Below are 16,042 nucleotides of genomic sequence, written 5' to 3' on the forward strand. Positions count from 1 at the left end.
AAACCAGGAGGGTCTCCCAACCACCCTTCCACCTCCCTTCCACCCCTCTACCTTATCCCCAGACTTTGCCTTATGTTCAAGGTGAGTTTGGAGAATTGGCCAGGGGGAGTTAGGAAGCAAAAGGATTAGTTACACAGACAGCAGGTTAGGAAGAGAAGGGAGTCAGCCAGAGCCAGAGAGCAGCTCTGTTATCTATGTTTGTGTTCTTGTTTTTATCCACCTCAGCAAGCCTATGAGTGCAGCAGCCATCTCCATTGTTTTCTTTTCACAGCCTATCAACTAATTCTTGTGACCAAAATATTCCAGCTAGCTTCAAACTAGCACAGGGAGCTTATATAGCTCAGTGGGCTCCAAACCTGAACACAAAAAAAATCAGGGAGAGAAGAAACATTTTATTTTCATGTGGTGCCTTATATACTGTGTAAGGGCCTGACTAAGCAGCTTTTGTTGACAATGTCATAAATCCTGTTCTCTCCAGACTAAGCACCTTGTCTATGGGCAGTGGCAGTGCATAATTCTCTGTAAGGAACATAACGTGGTCTGAAGCATGAGTGTCTGCAGAGCAATGTGGAGGGATGGGCTTACAGCATCACTCTACTTGCACAGATCTGCTGCTTAGAAGTTAAGGCTGCTGAAACCTGGCTCCACACATTTAGATGCCCCCTTTCAGGGAAAGTGCTCCCCGCCAAAGCCAATTGTCTTTCATTAGTGCAGAAATGTAAGATGTTGATTAGGTAAGCAACACCAGCTGTCAAAGCTGAGTAACCTGAAGGATGCCTCCTTTCAAAGGCCAGTTGCAATGATTGAGATGCCTTAGTCCTGACATGAAGTGGGAAGGAGACTGTAAAGGAGAAGGCAAGTATATATGCTTGTTGTTGTTCCAGAACGCTTAAGGATTTGTGCTTCATCTGGAAAGTCTTGCAGCAAGTGTAATTCCCAACTCAGTTTCTTTGAAGGGGAAGTCCTGTGAGGAGAGGCTGAGGGAGCTGGGAGTGTGTAGTCTGGACAAGAGGAGGCTCAGAGATGACCTCATTGCTGTCTACAACTACCTGAAGGAAGGTTGTAGCCAGGTGGGGGTTGGTCTCTTCTCCCAAGCAACCACCTATAGAACAAGGGGACACAGTCTCAAGTTGTGCCAGAAGAGGTATAGGCTGGATGTTAGAAGGAAGTTCTTCACAGAGAGAGTGATTTGCTGTTGGAATGGGCTTCCCAGGGTGGTGGTGGAATCTCCATCCCTGGAGGTGTTCAAGCAAAGCCTGGATGAGGCATTTAGTGCCATGGTCTGGTTGATTGGACAGGGCTGGGTGCTGGGCTGGACTGGATGATCTCAGAGGTCTCTTCCAACCTGGTTGACTCTGTGATTCTATATGGATATGCTTCCAGCATAATGTTGAGTACTCATCTGTTATAACAGTTCTGAGCATATGCCATGGTAACCAATTTAATCTCACTTATATTAATTAACACTCAATTCAAAATTTACTATAGTATGAAAAATACTATAAAAGCCTGATGTTTGCTCTAGTATGTTAAATATAGGCAGCATTGAAAATACAGAGTAAGTGTTTATAGTACAATCAATTTCAGCTAGATTTTAAACTTACAGTCCTCAGTCCTGCTTTACTATAATGCCTGTGCTAACTGATGCTACTTCTGAAACCTCAGCTGAGAGGTCTGTATCTCTTACAGTGATTTTATTTATCATCTCAATATAGATTTTACAGTAATGAGGAACAAAGTGTTTTAATTTCACCATAATTCTACTAAATCTAATTATTGCAATGTCAGGATGGGAGCTGAGAGTATTATATCTTGTTTGGACTATCCACATTTCATTAACTTTTATAAATATTTGACAGTCTTTGTTCAATATCCAAGAAATCAAATAAATGTTCAAGTATAGACTAATGAGAACCAACTTCCCTGGTCCTCCTCCTTCATTTTATGGGCATTTTCATTGCTAGAAAATCTCATGTTTAGAAGTGATAAACATTGTTAGGACCAAGTCACAAAGGTATGTGTAATGAGTGATAATAATCTGTCCATGGTAAGACTTGATAAGTGTTGACTTATGTTATAATGGAGATTGAACAAGGTGGCTTGAAGGACTTTTTGGACCTTGACAGTGTAAATATCTACCAGAGATTAAGTGTGCCTAATCACTAATAACTTAAGCATGCAAATGCATATGTATAGAATCACAGGATCAACCAGGTTGGAAGACACCTCCAAGATCATCCAGTCCAACCTAGCACCCAGCCCTACCCAGCCAACTAGACCATGGCACTAAGTGCCTCATCCAGGCTTGTCTTGAACACCCCCAGGGACGGTGCCTTCACCACCTCCCTGGGCAGCCCAGTCCAATGCCAATCACTCTCTCTGGCAAGAGCTTCCTCCTAATATCCAGCCTAGAGCTCCCCTGGCAAAACTTGAGGCTGTGTCCCCTTGTTCTGTTGCTGGTTGCCTGGCAGAAGAGACCAACCCCACCTGCCTACAGCCTCCCTTCAGGTAGTTGTAGAGAGCAATGTGGTCACTCCTGAGCCTCCTCTTCTCCAGATTAAACACCCCCAGCTCCCTTCAGCCTCTCCTCACAGGGCTGTGCTCCAGGCCCCTCACCAGCTTCATTGCCCTTCTCTGGACACCTTCCAGCACCTCAACATCTCTCTTGAATGGCTGAGCCCAGAACTACACATAGTTCTCAAGATGTGGCCTGATCAGTGTTGAGTACAGGGTCAGAATAACCTCCCTTGTCCTGCTGGCCACACTTTTCTTCCTGCTTTAACAAGGTACAGCAAACAGACAGTCTGAATCCAGACCTCAGGTTTCATCCTTTAACTCTTAAGGCAGTATTAAAACTTTCACTTATTTTCACAGGAGTTTATAGTGCCCATTTACTTCATACAATTTATTCCAAGAGCTTCAAAACCAATCAATACATGATGGAAACAGCACCAGAAAGATCAATCTCTCAATTAAAAAGAAAATCTTTCTTCTTGCTGTTGTGTCACCATGCTGGAATTCTCTCCCCTTACAGACACACCACAGAAAAAAGTTGATGGGGAACAGAAATAGTTTTGTTGAGGGATCAGGTTCATTGTTAACTGTGCAAATATAATTGTGCTGTCACTCACAGAAGCATATGTCTGTTTGCTCTTAGCATCAGTTGTTCTTAACTGGCTGCTGAGATGCAGAAGACAGGCAGCCATGCTCCTCGCCATCTGGTGCAGGGAATTGTTCCTGGCAAGCTACAACTGTGCAAAGGATGTGTGTCTGGTCCCATTTCTTTGCCAAAATAAGGCAAAAAAAGAGATGCATCAAAGTTCTTTAATATTTATTTAAGCAGCAAGAAATATTGTCTGAGGCAACTTCTCAGGTTAAGTACGGCAGAAGATTTAGTTTACAGTTTAAGGCCTCTTCTAAGGCATCTGCTGTAAAAAGCTCAAAATAAGAAAGATGTTTTTTTAGTAGAGTTTCCTCACTATCCTGTTAATTCCTTTCCCAGTGTTACCTTCTCTTTTATGTAGAAATTCTCTTTAATTTCTAAAGCCTTCTATTTGAGACAGCTGCTCTCTTTGGTTCCTCTGTTCCAGCTCTCAGGCTGATTATGGCAAAACAAGCAGATCTTTGGGACTCTTTAGTCTCCAACCACTCTCAGTCCTCAGGCCAAAAGCTCTGTAGATCTGTTCATATCTTTTGCTGCTGCAATCACAGCCTCTTTGTCCTTAGCTCTAATGTATTGCATCCTTGGAGCTATCTTATCTCACTGAGGCAGAAATCCACTCGATTTCTGAGAGATGGATACTTTTCAGAGACTCTATCAATTTAAATATGAACTTGGGGTTTTTTGTTTGTTTGTTTAAATTTACAGGGTCTGCAATGCAATTTTGACTTCTAGATGGTTTTTGACTATTTAAGCAATAATCACATCAATTTTAATAAGAGAGGTATGTAGCAATACTACATAAAGGCTCTGCCCTGGATTAAAGTGAATGAAGTAAGTTCTCCAACATACAACAAAAGTATGCTTATGCTATCTCCCATCCCTTCCCAAACCTGCTAGTCAGATACTTAAAATACCTGATATTTAGACCTGCCATTTAAACCATCACATATTGAAGGTAATTTTCTCTCCATTATTTATGTCATTCTTTGCATTACATCAGACCCACCAGCAAGGTTGTCATGTATATTGCATCCTTTTATTCATAGAATCATAGAATGGGCTGGAAGGGACCTCCAAAGGTCATCTAGCCCAAACCACTCTGCAGTCAGCAGAGTCATTCCTCATCTTGATTAGGTTGCCCAGAGCCCTGTCAAGCCTTACCTTGATCATCTCCAGAGACAGGGCCCCAAACACCTCCGTGGGCAACCTGTTTCAGTGCTCCATCACCCTCATAGTAAAGAACCTGCTCCTAGCATCGGATCTAAATCTGCTCTTCTCTAGTTTGAAGCCATTGACCCTTGTCCTATCACTGCAGGCATTTGTAAATTGTCTCTCTTCAGCCTGCTTGTAGGCTCTTTACGTGCTAGAAGGCTGCTGTTAGGTCTCCCCAGAGCCTCCTCTTCTTATTCCTTTGCAGATTCTCCATACTCAATAAAGTCCAGTATTGGTTGCTGCTCAGCTGTAGCTGCCTAGCAAAGAGCTCTCCTGGAATTCAAATTCACACTCACTCTTTAAGTACCTCTATGTATCTTTAAAAAATTGTGTCTCTGGTGTAATGATTAATCAAAAGGGCAAGAACTTGTCTTTTATTGAATGGCTCATGAGCCAATTTCCTCAGAGCAGAAGAAATACCATTTGGATCCCAGCCTCTAGGATCCTACCACAAACTTAGGAGCAAAATGGCCCTAAATCTGGGGATCGTTTTTGTATGGAATCTTTGACTGCATCAAATGGATGCTATAGAAACTCTTTAAACAATTTAGACACTTATTTGATTAAACCAATTCTTTAGAAAGGAAAGACAAAGGAAATATTTACATTTTGGGCTGCCTTTCCCCCCATGATTAAATGAAACCTTTATTTTGCTTCATGTTTTATAGCAACGTAAGTAACAAAATAGTGCATTTAATGCTGCTGTCCACTCTGAGAGCATGACTGTAATTCTTAAATATTCTGGCTGTGACAACTACAGACCCTGCTGTCAAAGTGGACTACTTGTATTTGTTTGGCTGATTTAATGGAAGCTACAATCATTTAGATAGGAATGATCGATGCTGATTTACTTAGGTGATTTAAGTGTCCAATCTAATATCTGTCCTAAGTTAAGTTAGATGGCTCCTTTTAGATCTCTTTATCTGTTTGTTCTGAATCAAATCACATTGCTTGCAAATCTTATCAGGGGATTGAGCTTGCCCATTTTCAGTAAAAGTAGACCTTTGAATGGAAGTAATACATGAGCTGCTGCAGCTTCCGTCCAACTTGGGTTATAGGTGCACAGAGAACTTCTTTCCAGAACTGATTTGATTTTCACCAAAACCAAATAAATGCAGAGAAAAAGCAAAAAGAAAATCTTCAGTCCTCTAAGGAGAAAAAAAAACTTAGGGAATATTCTGTGCCAGTAGGATGATACTTGAGTCCAATACTATGCCTCTAATAGTAAAAGAAGAAGGTGCTTTTAGGGAGAGCACAAAAGCTTGGCCTCTTCCTGTGCCTTGCCTCCTCCTGCTGCCCCTGCAACCAGGAGTGTACCTGGGCTGGTAGTAGGTACTTCTGTTACCCAAACTGTGTTATGGATAGTCCATACATCCACATTCCAGGTACCCCTCTCATCCAGACCTTGCACCCTGTGTTATGAATAGTCCATATATCCACGTTCCAGGTATCCCTCTCATCCAAACTTCCACCCTGTGTTATGGATAGTCCATACATGCACATTCCAGGTACCCCTCTCATCCAGACCTTGCATTCTGTGTTATGGACAGTCCATATATCCACATTCCAGGTACCCCTCTCATCCAGACCTTGCACCCTGTGTTATGGGTAGTCCATGTATCCATATTCCAGGTACCCCTCTCATCCAGACCTTGCACCCTGTGTTATGGATAGTCCATATATCCACATTCCAGGTACCCCTCTCATCCAGACCTTGCACCCTGTGCTATGGATAGTCCATATATCCACATTCCAGGTACCCCTCTCATCCAGACCTTGCACCCTGTGCTATGGATAGTCCATATATCCACATTCCAGGTACCCCTCTCATCCAGACCTTGCACCCTGTGTTATGGATAGTCCATATGTCCACATTCCAGGTACCCCTCTCATCCAGACCTTGCACCCTGTGTTATGGATAGTCCATATATCCACATTCCAGGTACCCTTCTCATCCAGACCTTGCATTCTGTGTTATGGATAGTCCATATATCCATATTCCAGGTACCCTTCTCATCCAGACCTTGCATTCTGTGTTATGGATAGTCCATACTTTCTCCTTATCCCTTTTTCAACTGGCTTTGCTGTTTGTGTCAACAGATTACAGAGTATCTCTACTCACAGTGTAAGATACTACTTTATTTGTCCTCTTTTAAAATTACTCCCTCATTTTCTCAAGTGCTCCTGATTCCCACAGGATAAGATACAGTAAATAACAGTAGTGTTTATCTCAGCCTCTTTTTTGGAGCCTGAACCGTGTGTCCCTCCCTAGATGTATGCTCTCCAAACTCAGCCATTTCTCTGCTTTCTGCTTCTGTCCTCTCAGGCAGCTACTCCAGTAACCTTTTGATCACATTTGCCTTTTTTTGGGCCCCTTCTCTAATATCACTATGTCTGTTTTGAGGTGCAGTGATGAGAACTGTGTACAATAACAAAGATGTGGGAACACCAAGTTTTCCATAGGGAAAATATTACAATCTCTGTCTTGTTCTCAGTACTTTGTTTGAAAACCTCCTGGTTTTCTACTGGTTTATCAGAGACAAAAGCCAGAGCCACTGTGATGCTCCTTCTAAGGAGCATCCATTTAAATGATGGTATGGTGCCTAAATCTTCCATCTTTACAGGAGTTTGAATTCAGAGTTTTAGATGGATCCAGTTTGGGGATGTTCTAAAATACAGCTGTGTGGAATATACAGTCTGGGTGTTTCTAGGCTAGTGAGAGCAACAGAGTTGATTCCTTCTTTGGAGAGTAAAGTTTGTGTGGAGTCCTCTCCCTCAAGAGGAAGGAACAGCAGAAATGATGCATGATGAATTGACTGCAACATCCATTCCACCTACCCCTGCACTACTTAAAGGAGGAGAACGTAAAGAAACTGAGATGAGCCTGGGAAGAAAGAAGGAGGTGAGGGAAGGTGTTTTTAAGATCTGGTTCTATTTCTTATCCCTGGATTACTTAAAAGACATTAAGTGTTGTGCTTAGTGATGTGGTTTGGTGGTAATTTGGCAGTGCTAAGTTAAAGGTTGGGCTTCTTTTAAAGCTTTCTTCCAATTAAAGTGATTCTATGACTGTGCTTTCCCATTATCCTACTCTGAGGAGAGGCTGAGGGAGCTGGAGGTGTGCAGCCTGGAAAAGAGGGGGCTCAGAGGTGACCTGATTGCTGTCTGCAGCTACCTGAAGGGAGGCTGTAGCCAGGTGGGGTTGGGCTCTTCTCCCAGGCAAGCAGCACCAGAACAAGGGGGGACAGTCTGAAATTGTGCCGGGGCGGTCTAGGCTGGATGTGAGGAGGAAGTTGTTGGCAGAGAGAGTGATTGGCATTGGAATGGGCTGCCCAGGGAGGTGGTGGAGTCACCGTCCCTGGAGGTGCTCAAGACAAGCCTGGCTGAGGCACTTAGTGCCATGGTCTGGTTGACTGGCTAGGGCTGGGTGCTAGGTTGGACTGGCTGATCTTGGAGGTCTCTTCCAACCTGCTTGATTCTATGATTTGATTACTAAGTTTTTCTTGGTATTTAAATGAAATTGATGTTGTTTCCCCAAATCATGTCTAGTTTTTGGCTGTGATCATAACAGGTTAGTGACTCTTTGTTGCCCACTGTCTTCACCCTTGAGCCTTTTGCTATGTTTTCTCCTCCTCGTGGTGGGGTAGAATGGGTGAGTGACTTCATGGATTTTAGTTGCTGACTGATTGAGACTAAACCATGACAGCTGAAATTATGCCTTCAGAAAAGGCATCAAAAGACTGGATGAGGCATTTAGTGCCATGGTCTAGGTGACTGGATAGGGCTGGCTGCTAGGTTGGACTGGATGATCGTGGAGGTCTCTTCCAACCTGGTTGATTCTATGATTCTAAAGCACTGTTTTCAGACAACAACAGTGAATACAGACTTATTTGACTCAATCATCAAAACCAAACTACATGTAACAAAAAGCAGGGTAAATACATTTGGTAGAACACTTTGTTTCTCACCTTGATTTTTTTCAGTTCCTGACATGCCTGCAATGCATCTCAGCAGTGATTAATCTCAACTGCACTTCTGTAGAGCAGCAAAGATCATGTTACAGGCTGCAAGCCATTAATCTGAATTTCACTCATTTGCAAGGTTTCAGAAGATTTATTTGGTTGGCACAGACTTGATTCGATACATGACAATGCCAGTTAGAAAGCACTTGTTTTCATGATCACATCTAAGAATGCATCAGTCATTGATGTAAGCCTCACTTCTTGCTCTGAAATGTTGTCTTTTGTGATAAAAAAGTTAGCATCTTGGTGTGACAATAAAAGAGGCTTTCCCTTATGACCTATGGAAAATGAGACCTCACAACATGCAGTGTTATCAGGAAAAGTATGTTTTTAATCAGTGGTAGGTGACAAGAGGAGGTCATCCTCCAAAGCCCTTGCACACCTTCACCTGGTTCAAGTAGAATATTTATGCTATCAAATCATGCATATTCAGTACAGGGGTGGGGTTATTACAATTAGTTTCTGGAACTCATTTCCATCCTGTCCCACCTCTTCACACATACTCACTGCCACCTGGAGATTGTCTTTTGGGGTCTTTGGGAGGAAGGTCAATGTCTTCCTCACTCTGACCTCTCTACCTTTTGTCCACCGGGCATCAGTTTTAGGTCACATTCTTGGCCAGAGTTTCCAATGTTCTCATCTTTGAATACAATATTATTCTTCTCCATGGGAGTGTTTCAAGACCCTCTAAAGCTTAACCTCCCTCCTTTGTGTTTGTCTGATTGATGATGCTTAATATTGGTGCTCGCACAGTTAATGATTTCACTAGGTTGCTACATTCTGTGTTCTCTATCCCTTTTTCCCCTTATCACTTATGATCCCTAATTTGTGTATTCTGTAGGAGGCTGGACTCCTCTGACATTCATGATAAATGTTGTCTATGTGGCACCTTCATTTTTAAAGGAAGTCAAAGTTGTAAAGACACTCAGTATGGCTCCTGACCTTTAAATCTCTTAAATAACCACTGTACAAGTGCTACAAAGTGTTTATATCCATTATGTTCCTGAATAAAACATTGAAATACAATTAGATTCAACAAAGAGTTTATCAATGCAAAATCCAGTGTTCTAAATCACGGTGAACTCTGTCTACATATATTAGAATGGATTATTTTGGCTTTAACTTAAAAGCAGAGGTTAATAAACACAGGCACAGGCAATTTTTCTTTATGCAAAGGTCATTGGAAGCAGCTTTACACAAAAGGTCTTGGAACTGTGTGGAGGATAAAACCAGTCCAATAATCCAAATGTAATTGTCAAAAAAGATGTAACCTTCTACTATATATAATTAGTGTTTGGTTTTATTTCACAAAGGCATGCTGAAGGTAATTTAGTGGAATGCTTCTATTACTAAGTAATCAGGGCAACATTTAACAGATATTGTTTAGCAATTTGCAGCAGGTGAATGCAAAAAAAGGACCTGTGCTCTGAAGAAGAACATATGGACTTAGGTTGCAGAGTTGTTGTCATACTTGGAACATTCATCTCCCAGATAAAATCTGTAGATGAGAGATGGGAAATTGTTTTTAATTTCAGTGCTGCCTGCCATTCTCCTCTTTCAAATAATAGCTTTCTTATCACCATCTCATATAAACTGTTTCTTTCTGAGTTGTTTTACTTTAAATGCCCTCACTGAATTTGTGTCATTATGCTTTTATTATCAAAAATCTGTTTTACTGTTTCAAAAAAACCCTCAGAACTTATGTCTGAGCTGGCTTGTATTTATCAAATCATAGAATCAGTCAGGGTTGGAAGGGACCACAAGGATCATCTAGTTCCAAACCCCTGCCATGGCCACCAACACCCCATACTAAATCAGGCTGCCTAGAGCCTCACCCAGCCTGGCCTTAAACACCTGCAGGGATGAGGCTTCCACCATCTCCATGGACAACCCCTTCCAACCTCTCACCACCCTCATGGTGAAGAACTTCTTCCTAATATTCAGTCTCAATCTACTAATTTCTCACTTTGTTCCATTCCTCCCAGTTCTATCACTACCTGACAGCCTAAAAGGTTCCTTTCCAGCTTTCTTGCAGCCCCCTTAAGATACCAAAAGTCGCAAGAAAGTCACCTGGGAGCCTTCTCCTCTCTAGACTGAGCAGCACCAACTCCATCTCCTCATAGCAGAGCTGCTCCAGCCCTCTGAGCATCCTCGTGGCCCTTCTCTGGACACCTTCCAGCACATCCATAGCCCTCTTGTGACAGGGACTCCAGAACTGGATGCAGTATTCCAGGTAGGGTCTCCCCAGTATAGAGCAGAGTGGGAGGATCACTTCTCTAGCCCTGCTGCCCACACTTCTCTTGCTGCAGCCCAGGCTCTGGTTGGATTTCTGGGCTCCAGGAGCACACTGACAACTTACGTTGAGCTTCTCATCCACCAACAGCCCCAAATCCCTCTCCTCAGGGCTGCTCTCAAGCCACTCACTGCCCAGCCTATATTGATGCTTGGCATTGCCTCAACCCAGATGCAGAACCTGGCGCTTTGTCATGTTGAACTTCATGCCTGTTTAACTCTCCAGCCTGTCCAGGTCCCTCTAGATGGATCTTTTCCCTCCAGCCTGTCAGCCACACCACACAGCTTGGTGTCGTTGGCAAACTTGCTGAGGCTGCACTCAGTGCCACTGTCTCTGTTGCAGACAAAGATGTTAAACAAGAGTGGTCCCAGGACTGATCCCTGAGGGACTCCACTTTTCACTGGCCTCCACTGGGACATGAAGCCACTCTTTGGGTATTTGTCTGACTTAGTCTCTAACCTTTGAACAAGTCTTGTTTGTGGAGAAAATTATTTTCCCCTCAGATATATTCTCTCTTGGGCTCTTTGCTGATCTGTTGGCCTTTGGGTAGCAACTTGAAGAGCTGCCTAAACTGGGGACTGTCATAATTTTGGCCCTGCATATGTTTCAACCAATGAATGCAATTTCCTCAGCCACATTCTTAAGGACATTACTGATGCTAATATCTGGGACATTTGCTCTTCTACAGAGTTGGCCACTGTCTCTGCAGTAAGGCTCCAAAGAATGTTTGCCTAGTGATTAATTAATTAATTAAGGGTTCCTTGTGCTGCTTTTTGATATCTTTCCAGTGTATTTGGTACAGGTATGTACCTAACTAAATGATGACACTCTCTGATCTGCCAAGGTATAATATTTTTGAGCAGCCTTTGCTGCTTTATCTCTTGCAGATTGTATTTGGTTGTGGAGCTCTTAGAGTACATTAGGATCTCTCCATATGGCTGCTTGCCAGAACTTTGATTTGCTATCATCAGCTCAGATTATTTTCCAGCCAATATGCTAGTTTTTACTTTGCTGTTTTCTCAAATCTCTCTGTTTCCTTTAGTGCTGCCCTGACTAGAAAATGTCTTTGTTTTTTTTAACTCTTCCTTTGAAGATATTTTAAGTCATATTAACATGCTTTGCATTCTTTCCAAGATCATCAATACTAAAGAGGTAAGACCTGAGTTAATTGCAAAACTGCCAGGCACATTCTCCCTTTCACCAGTTTCATTGCCATTTCCCCATCCCAGCCTTTGAGACAGTTTTAATTCACTAAGTGCTGATGTCTGTGTCGATTTGACCTAGTGCTGTGCACAAGATCTGTGAGCACCAGAACAGATATTATTCCAGAGAAATACACACTAATCTATATGTTTCCTTAATTCTATTTCCATTCTTCTCTTCCCTCCCCCCCCCTTCCTTAATTCTATTTCCATTCTTCTCTTCCCTCCCCCCCCCTTCCTTAATTCTATTTCCATTCTTCTCTTCCCTCCCTCCCCCCTAATTTTTCATTAGTCCCTTGATGCAGAATAGGAAAAAAAAAAAGTAATCAAACTTAGCATAGAGAATATTCATATGCAATTAATACAAACAGCTTCTTCAATTATTGGAGAAAATAGAAACAGAAAAGTGGCATTTGTGGTCCAAGGGAAAAGAAATTCTGTACCTTTGAGGCTGCTAATTGCTCAAATGAAGAAAAAGCTGCTAAAACATCTGTGTGCTTTGGAATAGATTTAATGTACACATATCAAATTGATTTCAGTGCTCAGTGAAGAAGCTGCAGCTGCCTTAGGGCACTTGTAACTTTTGCAACTTCTTTTTACAATCTGCATGAACCTGTTGTAATGAATATATACATTTACATTGCATCCTGTAAGTCTGCTTCCTATATCTTGTTCATCTCTTAGTCTCTTTTCCTGCCAGGTCTTGTTTTCTTGTCCTATGTAAGAAAATACATTATCTGCTATTTTACTCTGCACTTCTCTTGATTATAGAATCATAGCACTGGTTGAAGTTGTTGTGACCAAAGTGTGGAACCCTGCATTTGGCCTTGTTCAATCTCATCCCATTAGCCTCTGCCCACCCATCCAGCCTAGCAAGGTCCCTCTGCAGGGCTCTCCTACCCTCCAACAGCTCCACACATGCTCTTAGCTTGGTGTCATCTGCAAATTTACTGATGCTGAGCTCAATCCCCTGGTCCAAATCATCAACAAAGATATTGAACAGGACTGGGCCCAGCACTGATCCCTGGGACACACCACTAGTGACAGCTGCCAACTGGATGTGGCACCATTCACCACCACTCTCTGGGCTCTGCAATCCAGCCAGTTCTTGACCCATTTCAGAGTGAATCTGTCCAAGCCATGAGCTGCCAGCTGTGCCAGGAGCTTGTTGTGGCAGATGGTGTCAAAGGCTTTGCTGAAGCTCAGATAGACTACATCCACAGCCTGCTCTACATTCACCAGGCAGGGAACCTGATCATAAAATGAGATCAGGTTGGTCAGGCAGGACCTGCCCTTCCTAAACCCATGTTGGCTGGGCCTGATCCCTTGGCCATCCTGTAGGTGCTTTGTGATGGCACTCAAGATGACCTGTTGCATGGCATTGCCTGGCACTGAGTTGTTTGGGTTGGAAAAGACCTCTCATATCATCAAGTCCAACCATCAGCCTAAGACCACTATTGCCAACAGATCATGTACCAAAATTATATGCCCACAAATTTCTATCGTATAGCTCTACCTCCCTGCAGTCAGTGGAGACATCTGCAACTAGAGCAGGTTGTTCAGTCACTATGTGGGTGACATTAATAGCACACAAGTGCTGTGGCTCTTGCTGAGTTCTGTTTGTACAGTGTCAAGACTTTCTATTTTCTCACTCTGCCCTCACAGAGAGTGAGTGTCCTTGTTTCACTGAGATTGACTCACAGGTCAGTCGTGGTGTGCAGGCTTGGTCACAGTTTTGAGTCAGCCAGAGCAGCTGATCTGTTGCAATTGTCTCACAGGTGTACTCCACACTGTAAATGTCACACTTATCATGATAGGGGAAGTTGGCTGAGGATGGGGACTCATGATGTGGCTTCTCTCAAAGGTTGTGCTTTCCTGGAGGGGCCTGCCCATCATTCTGCTCCTGAGGTCTGCTTTCCTCTTTGTTGTGACTGTTGTTCATTTGATGGCGTGGGTAGAACTTTTCACACTTTATATTGCTATTAATATTAGTTTTGCTGTATCATTACATCTATTCTCATTGCAATCAGTGAGTGCCCTCTCCTTTCCCAAATTGCCTTTCCCTGATGGGGAGATGTCATTGAGTAACAGAACAACTGCTACAGCTTAGCACTAGGTACAGCTGGGTAGAGGAGGGGATACAGCCAGTATGGCTGACCCCCAATGACCCAAGGAGGTGTTATATTATGCATACCACATGATGTTGTGCTCAGCAGTAAAGGTTCAGGGAAAGAAGGATGAAGAAGAGACACTCAGGGGCTAGGTTTTTTGATTTCTAAAGGCCCTGCTTTCCCAGAGATGCTGAAGCATTTGGACTGACGATTGGAAGTAGCCAGTGAACTCCTTGGTTTTGCTTTGCATGTGCACACAGCATTCCTTCACCTCCTAAACTGTCTTTATCTCAACACACAAGGTTTCTTGGTTTTGTCCTTTCATTCTCTCCCCAATCCAACTGAGAGAAGTGAAGAAATACCTTGGTGGAGGCTTAGTTGCCAGCCTGCTGCAATAATAAACAGACTTTAATGTCTGAAGCTGTGATGCCTATCAGAATATCCAATGAGATAATACAGTGCTATAATTACCAACTCTGTCCTTCCTAGGCAGAGCTTCTGCCTTCCATGACCAGTAATATATAGTTAATTAAAACCAACGTAGTGCCGTGGTCTAGTTGATTGGATAGGGCTGGGTGCTAGGTTGGGCTGGATGATCTTGGAGGTCTCTTCCAACATGGCTGATTCTATATGAAAATAATTGCAGGAAAAATATCTTATTTCACAATATGAGCTGAAATAGAAGTTTTAAAATTAAGTTTTCAGGTTAATTTTACTTTTCTGTAGCCAGATGGGGTTGGTCTCTTCTGCCAGACAACCAGCAACAGAACAAGGGGACAGAGTCTCAAGTTGTGCTGGGGGAGGTCTAGGCTGGATGTTAGGAGGAAGTTGTTGGCAGAGAGAGTGATTGGCATTGGAATGGGCTGCCCAGGGAGGTGGTGGTGTTGCTGTCCCTGGAGGTGTTGAAGCAAAGCCTGGATGAGGCACTTAGTGCCATGGTCTGGTTGATAGGCTAGGGCTGGGTGCTAGGTTGTACTGGCTGATCTTGGAGGTCTCTTCCAACCTGGTTGATTCTGTGATAGATTTAAGGAAAAAAAGAAAATACATTTGGCTGCCTAAAGCATTCTTCTGCAACTGTTTCCTGTACAGCAGCTAGGATGCAATTTGTCTTTGTTGGTATTGCAGGGTTGGTTGAATTGTCATTACAAAGCTTTCCATAGCAGAGCTGCTGGAACATGTGCCTAGGTAGATATCATAAAGAATTTATTCTGAGGTGTTTGAAATGATTTGAGAATCTCATTAAAAGAAATAGCCTTAATCATCTATGATAACATTGTGTTAATTATTAATAGAGCTAATCAGTAGTCTGGAATTGCTCACATCAAATATTAATCATAGGGGTGGATGAATTTGTATCCTTTGTGACAGGCACACTACCCCTGCTTCTCAACACCTTTGTAGTGTCATTATTTACCTGCCAAAGGAGATGAGAAGCATTTCAATAGCTCTTTGTAAGAGGATGGTTGAAAAGATTAACATCAGAGATTGTGATTTGCCTACAAAAGCTACTTTTGCTCATTCTCAGAGAATTCTCTGAAGCTGAAACATTACAAATAACAGCAACACCACAAAGCAGCAAATCTTTCTGTATATATCAAACTTATACCAAAGATATGCCAAAAACACAATCATAGAATCATAGAATCAACCAGGTTGGAAGAGACCTCCAAGATCATCCAGTCCAACCTACCCCCCAGCCCTGTCCAATCAACCAGACCATGGCACTAAGTGCCTCATCCAGTCTTTTCTTGAAGACCCCCAGGGACGGTGCCTCCACCACCTCCCTGGGCAGCCCATTCCAATGGGAAATCACTCTCTCTGTGAAGAACTTCTTCCTAATATCCAGCCTATACCTACCCTGGCACAACTTGAGACTGTGTCCCCCTTGTGGCATGCCTATAATGGCATTTTTAATATGTATATTTTTGCTTAAACACAGCATATATTAAAGTGGAATCAACCACATGCATTAAGCTCTGAGTTACCATTCTGGTGGTTGTTGCTTTTTAGCTTAATTCTACCGAAGATAAATATGATTATAA

At 42.7% G+C, this 16,042-nt stretch overlaps 1 long non-coding RNA gene across 1 annotated transcript in view; it reads left to right on the plus strand.

Moving 5' to 3' along the window:
- The first annotated feature begins 766 nt into the window (after positions 1–766).
- The window catches only part of LOC135181026 (uncharacterized), a 133,704-nt gene continuing 118,428 nt past the window's right edge, over positions 767–16,042 (plus strand). Inside the window, exon 1 of the long non-coding RNA XR_010304653.1 lies at positions 767–855. This is a non-coding gene — a long non-coding RNA (uncharacterized LOC135181026). The remainder of the gene's footprint in view (positions 856–16,042) is intronic.

Source organism: Pogoniulus pusillus, chromosome 14 (genome assembly GCF_015220805.1).
Source record: "Pogoniulus pusillus isolate bPogPus1 chromosome 14, bPogPus1.pri, whole genome shotgun sequence".
Classification (NCBI taxonomy): Eukaryota; Metazoa; Chordata; class Aves; order Piciformes; family Lybiidae; genus Pogoniulus; species Pogoniulus pusillus.